Genomic DNA, 13,480 nt, shown 5'->3' with positions numbered 1-13,480 from the left:
TCAGGGGACATGACATTGAACTTTCAAAAGGCAATGCTTCTCCAGATATATGGAACTTCTGGTGTACATATGTATTGCTCCAGAGAGCAATTTAGTTCTGTTGTAATTCAAAAGTGAAGTTTAGAAATGACCTTCTATTAAGGGAGGGATAGGGAGGATGGGAGGGAGACGCAAGAAGGAGGGGATATGGGAACATATGTATACGTACAGCTGATTCACTTTGTGATACAGCAGAAACTAACACACCATTGTAAAGCAATTATACTCCAATAAAGATGTTAAAAAAAATGACCTTCTATTTATTCTTACATCTGAAAGATAAGAAACTCAGTAAAAAAAATTAATATAGATTCCAGGTGTGCAAATCTTTTGATAAGGTTGCTAAATATTTCCTACCTAAAAAAGTTCCACAAGATAAAAACAGGATGAAACAAAATGAACACCAATGCCTTAAAAGATAAAGGGGGGCAGGTTTAAAACAAAATAAATGTGTCCCTACTTAGTAGTTGGTACACAGTGCTAATAATAATAAAAATTTTAGTCAAATGCAATGCATGAAACTTGATTGAATGCTGGTTTAAAAAAAAACTATAAAAGACATTTTTGGACAATTGGAGAAGTTGAATATAGACTGGATATTAGATGACATTATGGAATTATTGTCCATTTCCTGAGATGTAATAAGAGTACCATAATTTTTATAAGAGAATGTCCTTATTCCTAAGAGAGCATGCTGAAGTATTAGGGTAACAGGACAAAAACAAAAACAAAAACGAACAGATGGACATTTACCCTATTCAATTCTATCCATTGATTGTAAGATGTACCACTATTGTTTAATAATTAAGAGAGAAAAATGCTGTCAATAAAAATAATGCTATATGCTTTCATACCACTTTGCATTTTAGCTTTTATTGATAGAGCTTTTTAAGTCATTCATGAAAATTTGCATAATTATACATCTCTTTGTACATACCTAAAAAATGAAAACTTAAAAAAATATTCATTAATTTTTCCTGACACTTCTCCACACTCAGAGTCTGACTCTTTCAGATCTTGTTTGGCCTCACTGCCACCCACATCCATGTCATTTCTTCCAGTATCATCCTCTGTACCACTAGGAAAACTGGTATTGCAGAATTTCTTCAAAGAGTGCTTCACCCTTTACTTTGGGACTTTCTTCCAAGCTGCAGACACCATTTTGCAAGGTTGAGGGTGGTGCTTTTGATGCTTGCCCTTGGGCAGGTAATGACCACATCCCCAATGCCATCTGGCAGCAGCAATTACAAGACACGATCAGTTCAGGACACATCCCAATTTTAGAAATATTGAAACTGTGGAACAATCTGTATGTCTTAGAATAGATGAAACTTGGTATGTTTAGTTTAATTCAGGCAACACTTAAAGCTCATTAACTAGATTTCATTTTACTCTTCATTACACTTAGTATGTGTAGTCTGGTTTTTAAAGCCATAGCTTATTATTAAAAGCAACAAATATAGAATTGAAAAGAATAAAATCATTGGCATATTGCTTTATAATTTGAAAGCTGCTTTCATGTGTCCCAACTAATTCAATTTTCCAACACATTAAATGCTTGCTGGGTACTATTATTGTTGGGTTACTATTTGGGTTGTTGTGGACTATTATTTACTTGCATGCCCACTTTACAGATGATTAAATGGTTAGATCATGAACACTAGTAAATGCTCAAATGTGAATTCAAATGCAACCTGCATGGTGCCAACATGCATGCTTTTTCTACCCACTCTTCTACCAGGGAGGAGAGAGTGAGGGCAAGAGAAAGCAATGCTGGCTTTAGGGGAGCAATGACCACAGCTACACAGCCCCACAGAAATGCAGACAAGAGGACAATATATAAATAAAAGAGCTCAGAAATAGAGTAGTTTAGAGATGCTAAGTGTTGCAGTAAAAAATATTAGGCCCAGAATTTCCCTGGCGGTTCAATTGTTAGGACTTGGCCCTTTCACTGCCGAAGGCCTGGGTTCAATCCCTGGAGGGGGAACTAAAATCTCACAAGCCATGTGGACCAGCAAAAAAAAAAAAAAATCAGGCCCCTTCTTATTATTAGTCGATGTCCATGATAGTATTAGTTGTTTTGAAGCCTTGAAAAAATGTTTAGTGTTTCTTATGCCTGCTGTTTCTTTTTTAGTAGGGAAGCAGTCCAGTTTAGAAAGTTAAACTTCCCAAATAGTTTAAAATTATTTTATTTCAAAAACAAGTTTCTGGGGCTAACATATAGTCAAAACATTAATAAATCGTCATGTATTTTACATTGTACTCAAATAATCGTGACTTTGACATCCTAAACTAAGCCTTTGCTATTATTCTTCTGATTATTAATGTAATATATATGTTTTATAGATGATTTGGAACATCCAGGATGGTAAGAAGGTATAAAGAAAGAGTAAAATTCAAATTAAAAATGCCCCACAAAATTCAAACACTGAAATACAATCAGTGTCAAAATTTGGCATATCCTTGCTGATTTTTTTCTGTGCATTCAAAAATATAACTAATATATTGAAAATATTTAGTACCCTGCATTTCTCCAGAGACATAATTGTAATCATTACATCATATTCCATTTAAAATAATAACTAATATTCTTTTTGACTGAGTGAATTTCAAAAAATAATAAAACTATCATGTAAATGATGTATGTTAGACATTCGGAAAGCAAGGGCATGGTCTATTTTCCTACTGCCTCTTTGAACCCCCCAATATAAAAATGTTTAAATGCACTAGGAGCTGGCTGGGTGAACAGTCCACCTGCAAGTTAGTCATTTTGGGGGGAAGGCACAGTCTGGAGTGTTAGTGAGCATTGCTCAGGGATTTTGTCCTGTGACCTGGTGTCATATACAATGCCCTGGAGGACATTATAATTATGAAAACTGCCTCTCCTTTGGTAGAGTCTGGCCTGTTTCTCTAATGCTCTGCTTGTTATACATTTAAAGCAAGGATGAAAGATTTCTTTAGAACCAGCTTTATGTTAGCTCAGGGCTATCATAAATCAGCTCTTTGGGGATCACTTCAAAAAGTTGAATGTGAACTGCTTTGCTTGCCTCATTATTAGACTTTGAGATGTTAATCTTCCATTCTGGAGTTTTGTTTTATTCATTTGCCAAATTATTTCAGTATACTTGGATTCAGTTTAGAGTTTGACATCTGTGAGTTTGATGTTTGAGACCATGGCGGGGACAGTTTACATTTTAGTATTATTGTCTCTATAAAAGCACCTTGAAAGCTTCAAAACCATCTTTAGTGCAAGGTGACTTTGTCTGAGATATCCAAGGAGTGAAGAGCAAAACATTTTGTGAAGGGATTAGAATAATTAGGGTGCTAGGAGTCCAGCTTTGCTGCCTAAGCTCTGTTTCAAGTACAGTCTTTCTCAAAATCATTACCTTCAAGTCTCTCTGCCATGTCTTCCATCAGAAGATGTAAGATTTAAGATGTAAGATGCTAGAAACTGCCCTTTGTATTTCCTCCAATCTATCTTGTAGACATGTATATGCTTAGAAAAAGTCAGGAGCCCTTTAATATCCTTTCTATGTTTGAGAAATTTCAACTAAATGTGTGACTCTATTCTCAATTCAGAAGCCAGATATTTGTCCTCCTTGTCTTCCTTGCAGCAGGGACACAGGCATATGACCTAGACCCTCTCAAACAGAAACATCCTCACAAGAGAGCTACCTGAGGGAGCATTCGCCCCATGGGAGCCATTTGCAGGAAAGCCTGGTGGCCAAGGTGTCTGGCCTCTGAAGAGCTGCTGTGTGTGTCTCCATTGGTACTAAGAATGGGGTCTGCAAAAGCAGTCCCCGGACTCTGTTCTTGGTTGCACACATCCAACTCTGACTCTGTCTCCACCTCAGGTATATTTTAAGCCACCTAACATGCAAAGCAGACTCTTTTTTCCCCTTAAAATGGGAGGAATTTTGTGGTTTGCAACTCTAAAACCCAAGAAACACACCCTATCCTCCTACCCACTATGCTGCACCCATTGTCTCCCCAGCACAGGAGCCGTCTTATTCCTCTTGATCATTTTCCTCATCTTTATCCACCATCACAACTAGCACCATTTCACAGGATTTACAAATGCATCGACTCTAAATTATTTTGTTTTGTTTTGTTTTGTTTTGTTTGCGGTACGCGGGCCTCTCACTGTTGCGGCCTCTCCCGTTGCGGAGCACAGGCTCCGGACGCGCAGGCTCAGCGGCCATGGCTCACGGGACCAGCCGCTCCGCAGCATGTGGGATCTTCCCGGACCGGGACACGAACCCGTGTCCCCTGCATCGGCAGGTGGACTCTCAACCATGCGCCACCAGGGAAGCCCTGTAAATTGTTTATGTGTCAAATTAAATTATCTGAAGACAGCCCCAGGCAGCTCTGTAGGAACTGTTTACTTTCCTGTAATGAAGGAAAGAGGCTTTCCCCTACACTCTTCATAAATAGTACCTAAAAAATAATTCTTTGGTGAGCAAAATCAATATCTCTGTATAATGTGAACACAGATTTTCTGAACAGGACTAGTAGAGGAAAAACTGAACAGAAAGATTTACTGATTGGCAAATGTAAAAGAGGAAATCCATTTGATTTCCAGAACCTACGTGAAAATGAACAGTTGCAGTTGAGAATAAACAGTTGAACAGTCAGATTTTGTTTGTTCTGATCTAAGTCTACATGGTGGAATGGACATACGAAGAATAAATTGGGATACTTGTGTTCAACTCTTGTTCCCTTCCTTAGCTCTGTGATTTGGACGTTAGGACTTTTGAAACTTGGCTTTGGTCATTTTCAAAACAGTTAACACGCCATCCCCTTAAAGGCTTGTTATGGGGGTAGGAGAATGAAATTGTTAGCATATGATGGTACTTTATAACTTGTAATAAGGATTATAAAAATTATTCCTAGTGTTTTGTTTTTCTTTTTTCTCTCCAGTATGTTGTTTTTCTATTGAAAAATTTCTAACTCCTCCAGAGAATTTGAGATTAAAATAAGGAATATATGTTGAATATCTGCTTTCTTAAATATAATCTTTCCATTTTCATGGGGATTTTATTGGAAAGAATAAGTAATATACTTATACTTTGGAGAGCATTAAAACCTTAAAAATGTATCTATATCTTATAATTAAATAAGAAAAGTTTTCTGTTAGGATTTTTGAGCTGCAAGAGACAGATAGTCAAACCTAGCTTAAATAACCACCAAGAAAAGGAATCTTTTTTTTCCCTTTTCATAGAACTGGGAGGTTCAAGGAAAAATTTTAAGGCATAGCTGGATTCAGGTACTTTAAGTACTGTCATCAGGAGTCTTTCAGATTCTGATTTCTCTGTGTTGATTTGCTTCTGGGCTCTTTACTGGAATCTCTAGACTTGTGTTCTTTCAGTTTAGCAACTGCAAGAGAAAGGGAAGGCCTTTCTGGACAGGGCCCGCAGAGTTCCATGTGTTCTCATTTGTCCAGGCTGAGTTATATGCTGATGCATGATCTAATCACTGTGGTCAGGAGGATGGGGTCCTCTGTTGGGCCACATCTGGATCACATGCCTAATCCTGTAGCTGGTGTAGTCAACAGTCTTTGAACCTCAGGGACTGAGAGTGGGCGGGAGAAAAGATTCACAGGGAGAGACTATATAATGAAAAATTATGCCTGCTTCATACATTTTGAGAAGCAGCCAGGGCTAATGTATTAAGAAATATCTGTAGAAAGTGCTAAAATTTACTTGCCTTCAGGAAGTCTTGTTCTCTATAGCTTTTATCTCTAATTTAGTAATCAGTAACTTAGACACTCTCCTTATTACCTAGACAGGTTGTTTTGCAGCCTTATCGAGGATATGAATGACGATAGGGTGCCCATGCTATCATCAAGGTGGACAGATGCCTAAAGAGTATTTCTTAGATGGCCTAAAAGAGAAAAACAATAGTGGTCTGAAGAAAACAATGCTGTGGAATGCTACCATTTGCAGCCTGCTTCTGTGAATTTTTAATAAAAGTCTCACCTACTCTTTGACCTAAAGTCACCTCTGTCTGATATGTAGATTATAACCCATGTTTTTCTTGATTTGACATTTGTTTAATATACCTTTGCACACCCTTTAATTTAAACGTTTCTGAATCATTCTTTTTAGGTGTCACTTTTTATGTGCATGTGCTCACATTACTACTTTGTGCTTCAATGTGAAATCTTTTCTTTGAAAAGGTGAATAAGCTTATTTACATTTATTCGTATTGCAGATATATTTGTTTTTTGTCTGCAATAATTTTATATTATGTTTTCTGTTACATATTTTTAAATATTCTGAATTCTTTTCTGTTTATTTGCAGTTCTGATATTTAAGATGATTGTTATTATTTTTCTCATAATTAATTTATAACTGTACCACTGTGTAATATTCATAGTTCTGTAAGCCTCTACAAAGTATCTGTTATAGTTTATAATCTTTCTCCCCTCACCCAATTTTAGTCAACACTATTAACTTTCTTTACCTTTATATGGTAAAAGATGTTTATTATTCTGTTGCTTTTCTTGTCACTCTAGATCTTATCCTTTGAGTCCCAGTTACTACTGGAGAGGCATCTCCTAGCTTTATTCAACTTCTACTCTCTTTCTCACCTTCCGCCTCTCAAGTTATATTAATTACATCTTCCCTACATCATCAGCTCTTATAATTAAATTCTTTCCTGCCACTTACTCCTAACACTTTAAAAGTGTCTTTGTTTTGCAATCAAATATCTTCTATTTTCACTGCCACTCCTTTTGCATTTCTCTAAGTCATCTCTTGGTTGGCTCAAGTTTTCCCTCCAGGGCCTAGGATTGGATCCTTGATTGGGGAACTGCAAACCGAGCAGAGGCCAAAAAAAGAGAAAGGAAATACACTCTGCTTCTGTTTTTGTTTTTCATTTTTCCCTACAAAGACTCGGGATCAGCTGTCAGACTATTTCCTTTCTACTTGAAACTCAGCTTGGTTTGATGGAAATTCCTTGGATTACATTTTATTTCCTAGAATAAGAGATATTTCTTTATCATCTTCTGCCTTTGAAAGCTGCTATGGGGTGATCTGAGACCAATACAATATTTTCACTTTACTAGTGATATGAAGTGTTTGCTTAGCTGCCCAAATAATTCTTTGTCTAAAGTCAAATAACTTCTGTAGGAAATAGCTCGATGTTGACAGCTCTGAGTCACTTTTCCCTGGTACATGATTTACTCTTTTAATATGCAAATTTAAGCCTTTTTTTTTTATGCCAGAAAAATTTCATTCAGTTATATTTTTAAATATTTGTTCCGTCTTATTATCTCGGTTTTTTTCTTCAGAGACCATGTTATGTCTATATTTGCTCTGCTTTGCCAGTCTTCTATATCTGTTATTTTTACTCTATTTCATCCACTGCTTTATTCCATTTTCACCCCATTTCATATCTATCATTTTCCACTAATTATGTATTTCAATTCCATTTTTTAATTTAATTTGTTTATTTCTATTCTCAGTTTTCCTTACTGTGTTTTCCACAATGTCCACTCTTTCTTGTGCTTCTTCCAATTTGGCCACTTATATTTCACTTCCTCCTCTTATCTCCCCTCTTTCCTCAATTCTTGCATTTTCATTTTGCCATCTTCCTTTGGGCAATGATTGCTTTATTAAACTTATGAATTTAATGATAGATTTATGGTTATAATTTTCATACGTTTATGACAATATATTCTGTATGTCTTCTTTTTTCTGACAGTAAGTTTTGTTTCTTTCACCTTTCTTTTTTATAGTATCTTTTATCAAGGCTGTGTTAGGTCCTCCTTTATGGTATATGGTTGAAAGAGTTGAATTTTCCTGGAGTAGCTCTTCAAAGGTTTGGGAAGGGGCAAAAGAGGACAAGGGATACTATGGTCTCCCAGGATTTGTCCTCTGCTGCAAATGATACCAACTGTTTTCTTCAAATAGATCCGCACTGTGAGTTTTGCTGTGAGGATGTACCTACTCCACATCCCTCAACCAAACTGGGCATAGGAGGGTTTCTGCCTGTCCTGGGCTCCCCACCTTCCTTGTTGGTTAATACAACCAAGGAACACGGTTCTTGTCCAAGGGACATGGCTGAGCCTCTTACTATCAGAAGCTGTGTTTTTATGGATCTTTCTGAATTTATAAAGGCTTAACTCTCATCCTTTGACATTTGTTCCATTTTATCACTCCATCTTACCCCATATGCTGGCTCAGTCTGATCTGAGTCTAGTTCATCTCATCCTTGTTCAAAATACTTACTTCTCCAAAGTTCTTTCCCATGGGCTCCTGACCTCCAAGAAACACATGTTTTCCTGGCTCTTTCTGCTGCTTTTCAGCCCCCCTGGAAACTTGATTTCTCTGCAATGCACCACTGCTCCCTATGCCACTGCATCCCAAGGGGTTAAGGGCAAGTTTCTGCTGCTTTAGACTGTATTTTTGAATTTGTGGATTTTTTTTTTCTGCATCCTAGTTAAAATGAAAATGGAAAATGCTTTCTTTCTTCCTTCCTCCCTCCCTTTCTTTCCCTTCCTTCCTTTTTTCCTCCCTCCCTCCTTTCCTCCCTTCCTCCCTTCCTCCCTTCCTTCCTCTTTCTTGATAGAGGTTCAGGATGAAATGGGAGGACTATTCAGACTAAAGCTAGATCCATATTCATAGTGTTATGTCCAATGATTCAGTATAAACAGCAAATTAAATCTTGAAGTTTTAAATGTCTTTTCACTATTCAGTGCATGAAAATGTAGCCCTTACATCAAGTCTAGAGATTTATTACTAATTTTAGTGTGGCTTCATGAGCCTCTAACTAGTGCAGCTATATGGGGCCCTGCACTTAATGTTTAATGTTCTGTGGCTGGTTACCATCTTGAAATTCTTAATAATTTGATATTTGAATTTATGTTTTGTAAGCTAAGTCTGATGGGACAATGGAGCATATGCAGTGGGTTTGGGACCCGGGCACATGCACTGTCCTGGCTCCCACCACCTCTCCACCTCCCTGGGACAAGTTCTTGCTGGCTTCCTTCTTCCCTGTGACAAACTGCTGCTCTTTGCCCAAGGAGTTGACCAGGTTGCTTGGGGGGCTGTGTTTCACCATTGCTCTCTGGCCATAGAGCATTGGACAGGCAGTTTGGCAAGGACCTCTCACCTATCTCCAATCTAGGTATTAAACTCATTCCCATGTGAAAATTTCAATGCCTTTGGAGGTGATCCATTCACTATAGGTCAGGAGGCAAGCCCATGGGAAGAGGACACTGACCAGTCCCTCCTTCACGCCTGGGGCTCTGCATTTGTATTTTCCACTAGCCTTCCAGATTATGTGCCAGCCCTGTTATTTACATTTTCAGTTTAGAATATTGAGGCATGTATAGAGCCACAATTCTAGTAAGGTCCTGGGTTAGGATTCTGGAGCTCTTAGCCTTTGTACTCTACTTCTGTCTAATGCTACTGGACTGTTTGCACAATTGTGATAGAGCAATTGGAAGGTAAGTGCTGAAATTCCATTGAGTTTGTCCTCTGCAGTTTATGTACTTTAGATTTATCAATGTTTACTGACCCACAGATATGTACTTGGTAATGCCTCAGGTAATGTGAGAATTACAGAGATGAAACACACTTGGTCTTTGACCTCAAAGAGACTAAGTATTGTGTGTGTGGAGGGTCGAAGGAGGTAGAAGTGTGGTAGAGGGAAGAAGAGTTAATGCTAGTAGTAGAGATAAGGTTAACTCTGTTTCTAGGGGAAGTACGTTGATACAAAGTGCTAATCAAAGTTCAAAGAAAGTTAGAATCAAATCCTGTAAAGAAATCAGGGATGTTATCCTAAGAGGCAGTTGATCTAGCTTTTTAAGGATACATAAGATTTTGACATGCAGAGAAGGGAGGCATGAGAACCACAGAGAGAAGGGTGTGCATAAAGACACAGGGATGACAGTCAAGGATGTTTTCAGTGACAATGACATTCTGGTAAACTCCTAGGAAGTGAGTGGAAAGGTAATTTAGCTGGAACAATTGTACTTTCACTGAAGGCATCACGAGGTATCATCAGATGAATAAGGGTTACAGCACATTTCAAACGTCCCTAAGCAAACCATGAGCAGACCTCTTGGGTGACTCTCAGAAATACGGAGGTGAAAAGGACTCTTTCTGCAGGAGACTGAATTTCCTGTAGGTATTGGAGACTCAGAACTAATAAGATTCAATTATTCATATAATGAGACCTTAGTTTTACTCGTAGCCTGGTGAAAACTCAGAAAATTGGTAACATTTAAAGTTAATAATCTATACCCATTCATTTAGCACATATTAACTGTTATGTGCCAAGTCCTTTGGGAAATACTATAATGACCACATCTTGCCCCCAAGGCACTTGATTTAAATATGCCGACAAGAGAGCCGTGCGCATGCGTCAGCGCTCAGCGCAACAGCGCGCCAGGTCAAGGGTCAGCCTGCAAGAAGGCTGCGGTGGTGACCTTCCTTCGGCTGCTGGGATGGGGCGGTGCACAGCGCGGAGACACCCCCTGGGCACCAGGTGCTTCAGGGTGCGGACCTCACCTACCGGGTAGAAGGTCATGAACATCGGCCAGGTTTATGACGATAAAGATGACAGGAAATTTCAATTTGTAGGTCATCAGAAAGAGGTGAAAGAAAACTTTGTCATTGATCAGAGAGCCGAGGAGCCTGTGAGCGAAGTCGAGAGTAGTGATACAGTGTGACGGCGGTGGAGGGGCCCTTGGCCGCCTGAAAGTATACATAAACGTCAACAAAGAAACAAAGACTGGGACGTGCAGCTATTGTGGACTCCAGTTCAGACAGTACCATCACTAGGGGGGCGCGCAGGTGAGCATATGCGCGCAGGTGAGCATATCAATGTTGGAATGAATTAAAGAGACCCTAGGGATGCACGTATTGCATTACTGGGGCCGAATAAAGGATGTTGTTCTCTTTAAACAGTTTTTAAAAAGGACAGAAAAGAGAGGTAAGTAAGCAACAAAAGCAAAAGTGATAAGATGTGGCTAAAAGGCTATGGAATTCCAGAGGATGGAGACATTTCAAACCTTCAGGATCATCACAGAAGCCTTCATCCAGTGGTTGGGATTTCAAATGGACTTTGAAAGATGGAGAAGATTTCACCATGAAACCATTGAGAGGAAGAATCCCAAGTGAAGAAACAGCATGAGCAGAAGTTGGAAAGTAAGGGGCAATATACAGTGAATAGTGAGAAACTCAGTTTGATTGGGGGTAGCAGTAGAGACTGTAGGGAAGGGTTTTAAATGGCTAAAGAAATGTCAGGAGAGATGTTTTTACAAAGAATGTTCATCATAGAAATTCTTTCAGGTGATGCCAAATTTATAACCACAAAGAATGGCAGAGGGGCAGAACAGTGAAGAGCCCCACATAAGAAAGCATGAAGCTGCTTCAGAATGGCTGTGAGCTTTCTTTCCTCTCAAGAGAAAATACCACTGCATTTCTTTTTTTTTTTTTTTTTTGCAGTACGCGGGCCTCTCACTGCTGTGGCCTCTCCCGTTGCGGAGCACAGGCTCCGGACGCGCAGGCTCAGCGGCCATGGCTCACGGGCCCAGCTGCTCCGCGGCATGTGGGATCTTCCCGGACCGGGGCAGGAACCCGTGTCCCCTGCATCGGCAGGCGGACTCTCAACCACTGCGCCACCAGGGAAGCCCCACACTGCATTTCTTAGATGACACTATTGCCACACTGCTCCAAAAAAAAGAGAAAAGGTGCTGACTCCGGTGACTATAATTTCATCTCTCCACTTTCCCTTTATTTCAGTAGCTATGTGGCAGGCTTTTGTTACAAACTTAGAGGATGACTGGTCCAAATGCTCAACTATTCATATTCTTGTCTAGAAAGAAAGTTCCATATCTGTTCTTAAGAGATAACATGTCCGTATGAGTTAAGAAATTAGAAATAGCCAATCAATTCAAACAAATTAGGTTATAGCCATAACACAAATTTTAATACTTAGAATTAAGTACTTTTAATACTTATAAATTTTAATTTTAATACTTAGAATTAAAAATATATTTTAGACAAATAAAGACAATAGCTTTTCTTAATATATTATTATTTTGCAGCTATATAAATTAATAAAACAAATACCTTATTTTTTTATGGTTTCAAAGTAGATTCACATCCATATTCTCAATTGCATTCTCATAACTACTGAAATTATCAGGGCCTGGAATTTAGCCCTGTTTTTCATATGAGAAGACTGAGGATGAGATATAAAATGAGAAATGAGAAAGCAAAGACTTTTGAGTAGACCAAAGAGCTAGTAGTACCAACTTTGTTGTTACAGATGTGGAAACAGAGACCTAGGGAGGTGGCTGACTTGCCTAAAGACTTAGAGCTGTTAATTGCTGAAGCTGGGACTCAAATCCTGCATTATGACTCTTAGACCAGGAAACTTCCCTCCAAACCCTACTACTTCTGAAGATGAAGTAAGACCTTTCCTTTTGATCATTGCATCCACATGATTCAGCAAATGCTCAAATTCTATTTCACAAGAATGTAGTCAATTCTGTTAAACTTTCTGTAGCCAGCATGCATCAGTATGGTTTGTTCCATACTGCACTCTCCGAAATGAATAAATTCTTCACCTGCAGAGGAGTGACATTTAAAATAAAGCCAAATAATTTTCTGTTTTTGAAAATGTCAAAGGTGATCAGGGATCACTTCCAGATTTGGAGCTTTAGTAGCAATTTTTTCTTGAACGACTCTGCAGTTTAAACACATATGGGTCGATATAATCTCTGGGCCTCTTCTGGTGAGTTGCAGTTTTGAAATTCACTTAATCCCTTGCTATTTTAGAATCAATATCATGCACTAGATGGGCCAGCCAAAGATGGGCCATCCAAAGTTTGGATGTTAGTGTTTGGGTGGGCCATCCAACACTAACATCCAAAATTAGTGTTTATGGCTATATATATATATATATATATATATATATATATATATAAAATCATTGCAGTCTACAAATCAGCAGTGTACCCAAATGCTTCCTAACTGCTGAGAGATTTATTCCACAGAATGAAAGAAACAAGGAAAAAGACAGTTCACTGCTTTATACGCTTTAGAAGGTCCAGATAATTTTGAAAATTCTTCCAGCAGAGAAAAATAACATTCAATTACAGACTGAAAAAAAAAATTTATGACTATTTATTTATTATATACGAAATGTCCTATTTCCTAGTAGGTGTCACATGTGGATTGTAATTTGGATATAGAAACAATATTTTCCACATTCCATCCAAAATGGATGATAGGAGTCTGATGGACAATTGGATTCACAGCTTCTTTTCCCACTCTCATCTTGTGTGATCTTAGGGAAAAAATCTTTATGGTGAAACAATTTACCATTTTTAATGGTGTATTTATAATTTCTACTTTCAACAAATGTTTTTTAGGGTGTCCTAGATGTTATGATATAAAAATTTTGCAGCTACTTTTGGTTA

General features: G+C 38.3%; 1 pseudogene; it reads left to right on the top strand.

Moving 5' to 3' along the window:
• Positions 1-7,671: 7,671 nt before the first annotated feature.
• On the top strand, positions 7,672-13,125 carry LOC149749361 (NADH dehydrogenase [ubiquinone] iron-sulfur protein 6, mitochondrial pseudogene; annotated as a pseudogene).
• Positions 13,126-13,480: the final 355 nt, after the last annotated feature.

Source organism: Delphinapterus leucas, chromosome 4 (genome assembly GCF_059928025.1).
Source record: "Delphinapterus leucas isolate spDelLeu-1000000601 "Yukka" chromosome 4, BTC_Dleu_Yukka2, whole genome shotgun sequence".
NCBI lineage: Eukaryota > Metazoa > Chordata > Mammalia > Artiodactyla > Monodontidae > Delphinapterus > Delphinapterus leucas.
Note: the sequence above shows the minus strand (reverse complement) of the source record. Positions and strands in the feature narration are given on the sequence as shown.